Source organism: Saccopteryx leptura, chromosome 8 (assembly GCF_036850995.1).
Source record: "Saccopteryx leptura isolate mSacLep1 chromosome 8, mSacLep1_pri_phased_curated, whole genome shotgun sequence".
Classification (NCBI taxonomy): Eukaryota; Metazoa; Chordata; class Mammalia; order Chiroptera; family Emballonuridae; genus Saccopteryx; species Saccopteryx leptura.
Genome location: NC_089510.1, coordinates 40,584,002 through 40,596,953, shown reverse-complemented (window position 1 = coordinate 40,596,953; position 12,952 = coordinate 40,584,002). Strand labels below are relative to the sequence as shown.

General features: G+C 41.7%; 1 protein-coding gene across 11 annotated transcripts in view; it reads right to left on the bottom strand.

Moving 5' to 3' along the window:
• Positions 1-12,515, bottom strand: part of PHLDB2 (pleckstrin homology like domain family B member 2) — a 261,962-nt gene extending 249,447 nt beyond the window's left edge. For 6 of the 11 annotated variants that reach the window (XM_066346828.1, XM_066346834.1, XM_066346835.1 and 3 more), the window contains exon 1: positions 12,265-12,512. The gene's annotated coding sequence lies outside the window, so the exon portion shown is untranslated. Of the gene's footprint in view, positions 1-12,264 lie in introns of all 11 variants that reach the window. The other 5 variants (XM_066346827.1, XM_066346829.1, XM_066346832.1 and 2 more) reach the window with 2 other exon arrangements.
• Between the last annotated feature and the right edge of the window lie 437 nt (positions 12,516-12,952).

Sequence of the window (12,952 nt, the reverse complement as noted above, 5' to 3'; positions counted from 1 at the left end):
ACTGTGGGGTAAGGGGCTAGAGGTGGACCTCCACTTAACTCCCTGGGCAAACAACACTTGGCTGCCTAAGTTAGAAGTGTATTATCCCTTGAGTGCTCAAGGAGACATCATTATGAAGGGCACCTTTGTAATTACTGTCATTTTTGGTGTAGCTTATGTTTTAGTAATCTGTTGCTGTAGTAATGTACCTCACTTCTCACACAAGGACCGTCATGAAAGATACCTGTCACATAGATTGTGAGGTGAGCAACCCTTAAGGTGTGGACTGTAGGGAAAACAGCTGTGGTTAAGCTTACCTGCATGTGCATGATTAGTGCATGAGCACTTGGCAGAAAGCCATGCATGTGTGTGTGTGTGTGTGTGTGTGTGTGTGTGTGTGTAGCCTATATAAGGCTACAGGTACTTTTCCTGGTGCGGATTGCTTGCCTGCCACCTCAAAGGATGGTTTTCCTATTTGTTCACCCACCATTGTGAGAATCTAGTAAATGGGAATGGCCCAATACTTTCCAGTTCTGCATTTCCTCTACCATCTGCCCGAATCCAGTGTGAACCTGCCTAGTTTTGACCACCAGCATTATACTTGCCCTTCTTCTGGCTTGTATCCTGCTGAAAATGTGTGATATTAAATTAAGAGTTGGATTTGGATGTTAATAGAGGCTGTTGGAATGAGTGCTGGGTAGGTCAACTCTAAACTTTAACCTCTAGCTTCCTAATTGGTATCACCTGCTGATATCAGATACCTTACTGCCATTTCACCAGTGATTTGTTCTTTGTTCTTCATATCTGTTTAAAGTTGCTCCCAGGATAAATGTAATTCAAGTCATAACTGAGTGGTGATCATATTTATAACAGGACTGTCCACCAGGTAAAAGTGACCAGGGGTTTTGAGAGCATGCGAGGCTTAGACTGTAGAGAAGCGTTCTAAATCAAGGCTCCTGGTTCAAGGACTGTGAATTAGGCACAGGCTCCGATTCAGGGTAAAAGCTTAGTTCTTTCTGTTGCTATTTTTTAATTAGAAGGATCTCTCTGGCCTTTTGTGTTATTTGCCTTCTCCAGTCAATCAAAACTTCCTTAGCCATGGCGTCCACTCCTGTCTCCACTCTGGTGCTTTGCTTCCATAAGATATTCAGATACTTTCTTAAAAGGGAACAGCTTTTTCTTCAAAGTTTGCATTCTTCAAATAGGAAAGATGCAAATCCTAATTTTTTAAAAAATACCACTTGGACCTCAGCTTGTCTGAAAGTATTCCTGAGCACCCACCTAAAAATGTTCTGTGTTGTGTTTGGTATCTGTTGCCCATGGTAGCCTCAAGCAGTACTGCCTGGGCTCCTTTATTGGTCCATCTGCTCTAAGAGATGTTGGTCTTCCTCTGGGCAGAACTGTGAGTTATGCATCTTTGTAGCACTGAGCACATGTTAAGCATATATTAGGCACTCTATAAATGTCTTTTTATTGACTCTCTGTTAGAACAATGGAAAATATTTCATTCCAGCATGCTGTTATGACCTTGGCTTGGAGCAAGTGGGAATTAATAGCTTCTGATATAAATGCATGTGAAAAATAATAGTATCCCAGTTGGAGGCATATCAGATAGTGGTTCAAAGAGGAAAATGAGGACTCTCAGATAATCCCCTTAGAAGAACAGCCAGAGATTAGGCATAACCATACATGGTTAGAATGGTTGTCTACAGAATAGGAGAAAAAAAGTATGTTTTGGAGAGGGGGATAAACTCACAATGTAACTAAATAATGTCCAGGCCACTATAGCCAGTAATCAGTTTTACTCGAATTTCATTGGTTAATCTTACATATAGGATCATGTGAATAAGATGGTAATGGGATATAATATGTAACATGCCAAGAGTTACTTGAAGACATCTGAAATTCAGTATAATTAACTGACCCTGAGATTTATTTAGACATATCAAAAGAATGTTTTACATGCCAAAAGTTCTTACAGTTTGCTTTTTCTAAAAATGATCAAAATGTGTTGTAGCAATTTTAGAGAAGGGGTTATACTATCAATAGAAATATAGACAGATATTTGCAAAATTAATTCCAGAAATTAAGCAAGTATCTAGATTTTTGTATAACACCCAGAAATAGTCCATACAAAAGATTCTTTTTTACAAAATTGATCTAATGACTTTCTCATATCAAAATTATTTTCATGCAGTGTAAACACACACACACACATACACACACACAGAGAATTTGTAAATTATTTTAGTTCCACTGCAATTATAGCAAAATATTCGCTGCCCCAAAATGCCTGAAGATTTATGGCATGAAAGCTCCTCTGTTCAAAATGCTGTCTCCCTCCCTTTGGCTTGATGGGCAGTGAAAACCAGGGTTATCAGGGTGACTGTTGGTGGTTGGTTGTTTGTTTTATGGTTTCTAGAAAGTGAGCGTAGCCAATATAGTTGTGGACAGTATCAACTATGCATTATTTATTGTGCTGCCCATCCCTCTCCTCAAGAGACTTCCTGAAAAGATATTGACTTGATATTAGGAACAGATTCAAAACTGAGAAGTGTAAATACTCGGTAAGATTTTTGTTTTAGTACAATAGAAGGTCACATGAGAACCCTGCCAAGAAACCTGCCTCTTCTAAAAGAATTCATGACATCCCTGTCACTGGAAAAGTAAGAGCTATCCCTTGGTGATAAAACTAATATTGCCTTTCTTTCATCTTTAAAAAAGGACAAAAAGGGGGGGGGGGGCGGCAAGGTGATGAAGCCTCTGAATGCTACTGAGACTTAAGACCATTGATGCCCAATTTCTGTCAGTGTTTTTCTTGTTGAACCAGAGGTTCTTTGCGGTTCCATGTGAGAAAAGTTCTTTGGGGCCTGAGAACTCCCTGGACATGAGTCTGGGGTGACAAAGTAAACCAGTGGGCCATAATGTGACACTTTTTACTAGAACATTCAGTTGTGCCTTGGTGCTTGGTTTAATTAGCAGTTTCCTTTGAACTGTATTGCCCTGGGCTACTTTCTTTCATAAACAGTGAGTAATCATTCTTTTCTTTTTATGGGAGAAATAGAGTAGAGAGGAGTGAAATCACCCTAGAGGTGAAAAATAAAAATATATGTATATCAACGCTTGGAATGGAAGTCATAATTCTGTCAGTCACCCTGATGACCATTCATTTGTGCAGAATATAAGAGGAAGTCGGGGGAATCAAAGACAGCTGCCCTTTCAGGATCTTCCCCAGGCGTTCTTCTTCCTTTTTGTGCCTTCTCTTCTTTACAAATAGCCTTTCATGAAGCTTTCAAGAAGGGACATGAAAATAGGCACTCAGTTAGCAACAACCTGGCTGAGTAACCCTGGGTGGGGCAGCCAAAGGGGCTTAGGGAGGAGCTGGAGGAGAGGGATGCTCTCAGGATCCAAAAAAACCCTTAAAGCTCCCTTGCCGTCCTTGACCATTGTGCGAGCCTCAGAGGAGGTGCAGCTCTGTCCCTCACTCTTCCACCCTTCGCTTAGGTCACCTAACCCTCCCGCCCTGCCCCCACTCCCACCCCTCCACACACACACACACACACACACACACACACACACACACACACACACGCCTTTCCCTCTGACTCCCTGCCATGTTTCTGTAACCTTGGGCACGTCATGTCACCTCGAAGGGCCTCTGTTTATTTATAAGGGAGGCTAATAATCATGACTGCCTGTTCGCTAGAGCTAGAATTAGGGAAACACGGGTGTGGCCAAGCTGAGCGGCGGTGCCAGAGCTGCAGCTGGCAGGAAAACTCTGCGTTTTCCCAGCGGAGTGGGCTCCTTCTCCAGAGAAGACTGAGGCCCAGCATGTCCAGTGTATAACAATTTCAAGGTTACATGTCTGAGATCTCTCTAGCAGTTTTTTATTCCCCTAAGGTAATTTACATAAGAGATACGAATGATGCCTTTAAAAAAAAAAACATTTCTCTGGTTAATTTTTTTAAAAAATGCTCTGATCTTAACTTTTCAAGTTTTTCACATTGTTAATCCAAATTCGGAGGGACCCGAAATATGGAAGACAGGAGCAAGGTCCGTCGTTTACACATTAAAGCTTTATTGTCTAGCCTGGCCAAGCGGCGGGAACTCCGACAGAAATCTGACGGAGAGCGCGCCGGCCCTTTGTTCTACTTAGTTTTTATAGTTTTGTAAGTGGGAAGTACAGAAGCAAAAATGGCAATTAGGAGTCCCTTACCGCTATTGGTTATAGTCATATGTCCTTTAACATGATAGGACCATGTTCAAATTGCAAACCATACATCATTTTGGATAAAACAAAATTTACAAGTCAACACAATGGTAGAAAAGTATCTCTTTACATATTAAAAGGCCTTCCTATATTTTCTAGTGTTCATCCGCCATCTCTCTGTCCAGAGTCAGACCTATTAACCACCTGCATTTACATAAGAGGTAGTTTCCGTGGGGACAAATGCCCGCAAATGGCTCATAGTTATAAGAAAAGGTTTATTTTGGCTTTTCCCTTCCTGTACCTGGCTAGCCATTCACTCCTTTCCCCACAGGTGTGGTGGAATGTCAGGGAATTCATGCTTTCCTTCCCTTTTCATTTACAATACAATGGCAAGAGCCATCCTGGTTATGCCAATCACACAGTACAGAGACTATTCTCACAATTTCTCTGCACACTTTAACCCAAATTAATAAAATGTTCTCCAAGCCTCCTAAAATATTAATATTAATTCTGTAGCCTTTTGGTACTTTACAACATCTGCAGGTGAAATGGCTCAGTGGCTCCTCAACATTAGACAAAATATTAAAACAAGAGAAGTTAAAAACAATAAAGCCACCTTGTCTCCATTTTGAAAAAGAGAAGTGATTTGCTCAGTGTTCATGGTTAGTGTATCGCAGTCGCACAATCAAACAAAACTGTTATCTCCTGTCTTCTGTGCCATAACCCTCATGCACCATTCCTTCCGCACCATAGGTTAGGCTTCCAGTTCTTTCTTTAGTCACCCCCTGGTGTTGTGGTCCAGCCACACCGAGTCTATTACTGGGGTCTTCGAACAGGAAAAGGTATAGAATTGAATAAATGATAGAGACATAAAGATATATACATACAGATGGGTTCGGGAGGACGGCATGGAGAACAGTCTCTACTGTTCCTCAGCTGTATCACGGCTGCTCCGGAAAGCACATCAGTCTTTATTCAGGGAAAAAAAAAATGTGGCTCATTAGCAATTCAATTGTTTTCAAGACAACTAACTCAAAGACAACCCCCACCATACCATTCAAATCTAACTGTACACCAATAAGAAACTAGCTTCTAGCCTCTTCCGGACGGAGAACATGGGTGGGACAAGCGAGAATCAGGTGTAGTTCTTTGTTAACTAGGCAGGTGAGGTGGGAGGTTAGGCCCAGCACCTCTGTCCCCAAGATATCCAGATTGTAAAAATACCGTTTATATTTCGGTCCCCAACACCTTGGCATATTAAAAAATCACTTTCTCTATAGTCAATTACCAATTTATTACCAACATTGTATATTTACTGAGAACTCGTAATCTTTAGGATACTGTGTAAATGATTAAATGTACACATGCACGCACTCACCGGGGACTCAAAGGAGACTGGTTTAATTCACTCAGTAAGTTTAAAACCTTCACAATTATCTAACTGTTTTCAAAAGCAGTATCTAACATGTTTCTGGGAAAGAGTAGGTAGCTGTTGCAGAACTGAGGATGACCCATTAATAAATGTTTGTGGTTATGCACAGCAAGAATGCATTCTTTCTTGAAACTGCGTCACCAGCAAGGATTTTAAAAATTGGCACCAACTCACAGACCAAGACAGAGGCGAAGCCACGGCTAGAATACTTATTTAGAGCTGTGCTTTATGCTCTATTTGTTGGACTGCAAGTTACCAATGCAACTACAGTCTATAACAGGGGTCCCCAAACAAACTACGGCCCCGCAGGCTGCATGCGGTCCCCTGAGGCCATTTATCCCCCCCCCCCCCGCTGCACTTCTGGAAGGGGCACCTCTTTCATTGGTGGTCAGTGAGAGGAGCATAGTTCCCATTGAAATACTGGTCAGTTTGTTGATTTAAATTTACTTGTTCTTTATTTTAAATATTGTATTTGTTTCCTTTTTTTTTTTTTTTTTTTTTACTTTAAAATAAGATATGTGCAGTGTGCATAGGGATTTGTTCATAGTTTTTTTTATAGTACAGCCCTCCAACAGTCTGAGGGACAGTGAACTGGCCCCCTGTGTAAAAACTTTGGGTACCCCTGTTCTATAACAATACTTCTCTCTTTTTTTTTTTTTTTCTTTTTTCTGAAGCTGGAAACAGGGAGAGACAGTCAGACAGACTCCTGCATGCGCCCGACCGGGATCCACCCGGCACGCCCACCAGGGGGCGACGCTCTGCCCATCCTGGGCGTCGCCATATTGCGACCAGAGCCACTCTAGCGCCTGAGGCAGAGGCCACAGAGCCATGCCCAGCGCCCGGGCCATCTTTGCTCCAATGGAGCCTTGGCTGCGGGAGGGGAAGAGAGAGACAGAGAGGAAAGCGCGGCGGAGGGGTGGAGAAGCAAATGGGCGCTTCTCCTATGTGCCCTGGCCGGGAATCGAACCCGGGTCCTCCGCACGCTAGGCCGACGCTCTACCGCTGAGCCAACCGGCCAGGGCACAATACTTCTCTTATCAGGGGCATTTCCATTTTGCAAAGAGAAACAAAATGAGAAGAATTTTGGTAGAGAAGAGTCAGGTTTTGGAAAGTCTAGCCCTTGGTTCTTGTCTCTATTCAAGATTCACATCTGGGAAGAAGGACTAAATTTTGGAGCACATATATTTGAACCTGAAGGTACATCTCCCTAGAGCTGGTAGAATCAGACTGAAGGACTGGTTTTCCTCGGGTAATAAAGAAGCCTGCCACTTCCTGTTCACTGCACCATCTCTGCTTGGCCTCCGGGTTTTCTCTTCTTTGGCAACTTGCTCACATACTAACTATAAGATTTAGCCTTTTACCTTGTGAAATCTAATGAGATCATCACACAGCAGACTCCGTGGATGAAAGCCATCATTACACAGAAATAAAGAGCTCCAGCTGAATGTACTATACAGGGCTTATCTTTAGAAATGAATCCTTGAAAACATCAGTCCAGCAATGACAAAAAAAGAGTTCTGTCTAGAGTTCTTTGCAGGAAGTATTTTTGATATTGTTTTGGCTTTACAAAAATATTACTAAGCTTTGTGGGGGTGACCTAACTGCACAGCGAAACTGCAAATTCAGACTGTTTGAATCCTGTCCTCCAAATTCAGAGGTCTTATGTAAAAACAATTTCGTTTTCATTTTGCTTTCTGGGAACCCCTCCAAGCCACCATGAATCGTCACCTTTTTGTGACCTTCAGTCCTCTAACTGCTCCCAAGGGAAACTTGACCTTGGAACTGCAGAGAGAAGGGGAACCATTTTTAGTTTGCTGTGGGGCAGGAACACATGTTTCTTGTTCTCTATTTGCCATTGCCCAAAGCTTATGGATTCTCTTATCCCAAGATCTTTAAAGCCTCTGAGGTCACAGAAATGGGGACAAAATGTATGATGAAGGTGCACATTAACCCCAAAGTAAGGATGCAGACAACAAGAATGTCACATGGGATGGAGATTCCGGCTGCCAGCCAGCAGCGCTTCCCAGTGGAGCATCAGGAATAAGAAACGCCCTCCAGACGCACAGCTGATGCAGGGCTCCATGACTACTCAGAGCTTTTTAGGATGGAAATGCGATTCATAGGGCACAAGAACTCTTCCTGTAACTTTAGTTGGTTTCTACAGGGTCTACACTCATGATGGATTCTCAATCTCTAGGACTTCCTTACTTTTCCTACCATTCGGCAACTGCTTGACCCACAAGACATCTGTCTGGTTATACATAAACTGAAAGGTGGTTTATGCCTATCAAGAGACTTCGTGGGTCTCTGTAACTCCAACCCATGGATCCTGCCCCTCAGGCATGCAGTAAGACAGTGGTTTCTCGTCTTTCTCCCAGCAAAATTTCCTTTGGTAACTTATTTAGCTCATGGGCACATGGGTTTGAAATATTTCTGGCTTTAAAGCAGATTTTATAAGTAACAATTAGTATCTTCATATTCATTACTCATTGAAAATAAAGTAACAACATTATCTACACTGACCTGATAGAATCTTAGCCCAAAGCAAAGCAATTAATTATTTGAATGGATCTCTGTTATCCGAGAACACTCTGTGTACATATTTGGCACTTTTAATTCTCAAAAATAACTTGTGTACCCTATTTTTACCATTTGTGAGTGTTAAAAATCGATAGTACTGCTTGTATGTTAGAAAACAAGAACAAAGAATTCTAAGTCCCAAGACCTATGGGACTTGTTAGCTGAGTGATGTTGAGAAGGACATGCACCTTTATTGAGTCTCAGGTTTCTTTTCTGAAAAGATAGCATCTGAAAATGATACTCCCTCACAGGCCTGTTAAAAAGATTAAATAAAACTATATGGGCAAGTTTGGGCATATTTAGCTTTCTCAAAGACAAAAATTTGACAGCGAAAACAAACTTTTACGAAATGCTGGTATTATATATAAGATATTTGTTTCTATGTTAAAATCAAACAAACAAAACTATGTATGAGAACCAGGAGATAAGAACAATTATCCCTCCCGGCTTCAGAAAGGCATCAAAATGCTGAGCTTTGGGCAAGTGGAGTGTGTGTGCATGTGTGTGTTTGTGCATGTGTGTATGTGAGGTTTGTGGCTACTTTCCTGGACGAGAAAAAAATACTGTGATGTTGAGTTTTATGCTGTACAGGATCATAAATATATACTTTGATGACCCAAGCAAATAATTTAGAAAGAACTCCTTACTTTTTCACATTAAGAATAAAAACAGTATAGATACCATTGGCTGGTCATTTTTCCCAGAACAGAATGCTAAAAGAATGTGGACTTCGGAGTCTCTGAATTCATGTCCAATGTCACCTCATCTTACTTGGGCAAGTTGTATAAATTTGCCCCAGGAATTAAAATTTTAAAATGTAGGTAAAAAGGCAGTAGTTTATTCTTTTGGTCATAATAAGCCCCGGATAAAGGTAACATGTTGTTATGAATCCTTGTATTCCAACTTCATTTCTTTCCCTTTATCCGAATGTTTGAGTCCACAGAAAGGATGGCACGTGAGTGAGGTTCAGGCAGGGTCAGCAGTGTTAGAAAAGGAGACTTGGTGGACTCCGTGATGCAGTCCCTATGTGTAATGCCTTTGCTATCACACTCTGAGGTATGCATGAGGCAGGCCAATGGAAAAAAGGAATCCCTTTGTTCAAAAACGTTTAGCCAACCACATTGCAGGATGGCCTTTCCTTATCTTGATTTTGTAAATGCTCAGGCATTGTGTCTGCTTTGAAATTTCTGCCAGACAGCTAATGAGATTTTTAGGATGCTTCCAAACAAAAGTGAAACTGGGGATGGGGGCAGAGGAAGGCTTGTTTAAGCACATTACTCATGTATCTCTTAAGCCATTTGGACTCTAACATAGGTCTCCTTGGATTTCAGGTACTAGGAGCCATGATATGATAGAATGTTGATGGTTGTTCTTGATTTAAGCCTCTTTCTGACCAAATCCCTTAGATTTAGATGAATGGATATTAGCTGAGATAAAAGGAGATATCAATTAAACTCTTGAGTTCCCAGATAAGGCTTGGGATAGCGTCATTTCTTTTAATGGATCTAGTTCAGATGTAGTAGTTTAGTTGGGACCAGGGAATGTAGTCTCTGGAATATAAAGAGGCAGAGATCTAGCCTGACAATTGCCTAGGTTTACTTAAAGAGTATTCTTAGTTACTTAGGAGGACTCCAGTGACTGCCACCACTAGGAATACCTGTTCCTCTCCTTACTTTCTCTCAAAGAAGGCCAAATCCAGTCCAGTGCTGGCCTTTTGGTTATAGTGGTATTCAGCCAGCCTGGGTATGGCACATATAAAGACCAGGGGAGCACCTCTGACTTTGTTAGTCAGCCTTGCTTTCCTCAGTGAACTGCCACCCAATTTATGCTCCTGCATGTGCTGAAATCTGTGACCACATGGGAAAAGCAGCAGGTTGAGACTGAGGCAGAACTGAGTAGAACCTGGCTCAGCCTCTGACTAACTGCAAACTTGAGCAAATTAATTAACTTCTGGTTTCTAACTTCCTAACACGTAAAAGGAGTAGTAATATCTATCTAGTCTAATCAAACTAAAACATAATTCCTCCCCATTTAATATCCAGTTTGCATGAAATGAGAAGAAAAACTGCACATACTCTCAGGGGCCACCAGTGTTTTGGCCTTGAGGCAGATGCCGCACAAAAGAAGAGGTAAGACCTGAGTGTCTGTCCCTAATGCAGCCTATAATCTCGTGGGAAACTCTGGCCAATGTATCTGAATGCCTTAACACCCTTCTCCCGCTTCAAAACCGCTTCTGCTCTGGTTGGTTGGCTCAATGGATAGAGCTTTGGCCCAGTGTGTGGAAGTCCCAGGTTCAATTCCTGGTCAGGGCACACAGGAGAAGCGACCATCTGCTTCTTTTCCCTTCCCCTTCCTCCTTCTCTTTCTCTTCCCCTCTCGTAGCCAGTGGCTTGGATGGTCCAAGTGTCAGACTCAGGTGCTGAGATAGTTTGGATGATTCAAGTATTGGCTCCAGACAAAGGTTGCTAGGTGGATCCTGGTTGAAGTATATGTGGGAGTCTGTCTTACTATTTCCCCTAAAAAAAATAAACTAACAAAAAAACCCACAACTCTCTCTAAAAAAAAAAAAAAAAAAAAAAAAAAAAAAGAAAGAAAAAGAAAAAGAAAGAAAACTTCTATCACTTGCCTTATCTACAAACATTCTCTGGAAACTGGCCAGACAGGACTTACTATCTATCTTCACAGAAACCTACCAGTTTCCCATAATTCTCCACCACATTCCTGGGAGTTATCCCCAGACTCACTCAGAACCTCACATGAGGTTTGTACCTGTGCCACCCTCTGTAGTGGCCTCAACTCCTGTCACTAGTTAACTTCCTGAGCCACATAAAAATTCCAGCCACAAACCTCACCAAAGGCAATTTACTTCAGATTCATAAATGATTGACAAAAATAGTGCCAAACATTACCTTGTCTAATATATGAGCCAACATTTCCCTAAAGGGAGTTCATAAAATTAGGGCCTCCCTATCACCAGACTGATAATGATTACAAGAGCCAGAAACCATTGCACAGACCTGACAAGTGTATATAATGACAATATGATAACATTTCTAGAAGAGTTCTATTGTTAAAAATAACTTACTTCTAGAATGTATAGACTTGAAGGGCAAAATCCATGTTTTTGATAATTACTTAATAATCTTTTCCTTCTTCAAAAGTCACTTAATAACATATCCTACAGTTAGTCTGTTTCTTCTTATAGACCTCCAATGGTAGAGAAAGCTCTTCCAAAGCCACAAGCTCTTATGCCTGAGATGACATTAGGTATCTGCTTTGTGCATGAGTCTTGTTCAATTCGTTTATTGTGGAAATGGGAAGGACCCTGTGGCACTTACTTCTCCTCAGATAAAATTGTGTTCTGATCAGAGAAGAACTTGGGCTATCACGGCAGGAAAGGATGTCTTCTATGTTGCCTTATGTCTGTTCTACAGAGAGACTCGGTCAGGCAAGGACTTCAGTGGTCCTCCATCGACGTTAGGAAGCAGCCCAGCGTTGGTTAATGATTGACCTGGCTACCGGGGTGATAAGCTTAGGCAAACAGGCTTGATTCTGCTCCAGTAGTTTCAAGACTTTTAACTCCCTAGGTTCCAAAGCAGAAAAAATGCACACGCCTCCCTGGGAGATCTTATCGTTTTCGGTGGACAGCCCTCTGCAAGGAACAGCGTGCTCCTCAGAGTTATAGGTACACTGTCCTTTCCAGTTTATCTTGATACTGAAATAATTCATACAAGCAACATTCTGGAACAAAACCATGTTTGCAGAACCCAAATGATAGAATAATTTCAATAAATGACAAATATGACGACTGAGAATGAAAGATAAAAAACTTTTGAACAAGAATTTTGTAGAGGAACAACACATTTCAAAACAGAGGTGATGGAAGAAAAACACAGCCCGCTTCCAGGACATGTTGGACAAATGACTGCATTTTCCTGACGCACACCCACATCTACCACATCTCCCTCAATAAACCATAATCAGATGCTCTGGCTACAAGGCCGGGTGAAATGCTTGTTCTGTGATCTTGAGAGAAGGGCCTGTGACCAGACAGATCACCTACCTTGACTGCTGAGTCCAATTTAGAGTTTTTTCTCAATTTCTTTCTTGAATTAAGAGTGATACCGCACAATTGTTCCAATCCTTGCTGGAGGGTTTGGGTTGTTGGGAAAAAGCATCTACGCTGAGCTTCTGCTTTTGCCCAGAATTTTCCACAAAATTAAGGTGTTCTCTGTTTTCTTCCCTGCTCCCTCTGGCTCCTGCAGACAGTGTCACAGGCAATAATTTGCTTGCAGCCAGATATGTTGACAGATGTGAAGGAGGGGGCCTGTACCGGTCTCAGCTGCCTGGTCTCTTCTGGCCAATCATTACACACCAGGCCGGGCTCTTAGTTCTGCTCAAACCTGACCAGAGATCTTGCTGACAAAAGTAGTCAGCAGAACTGGGGAGGCAAAAAGCAGGGTCTGTCTCTAAGCTACTGACTATCCAGAGAAGCAATTTCTTTCCATTGGATCTATGAAGTAGACAAGGTTATACAGGAAGAAAATCACTTTTATTTCCCTCCTTTTAATTTTAGCAATCTCAATAGGGAATGTGGAGGTCACTTCATCAAATCTCACATTTAATAATGGAGTTTCTTCTGTTGAATTCTTGTCTGGTGAGAATTATACAGAAATTCCTTGAACAAATACGGCTGCCACTGATTGAGAGTGCACTATATATGTAAGGCATTTTATATGCATTACCATAAA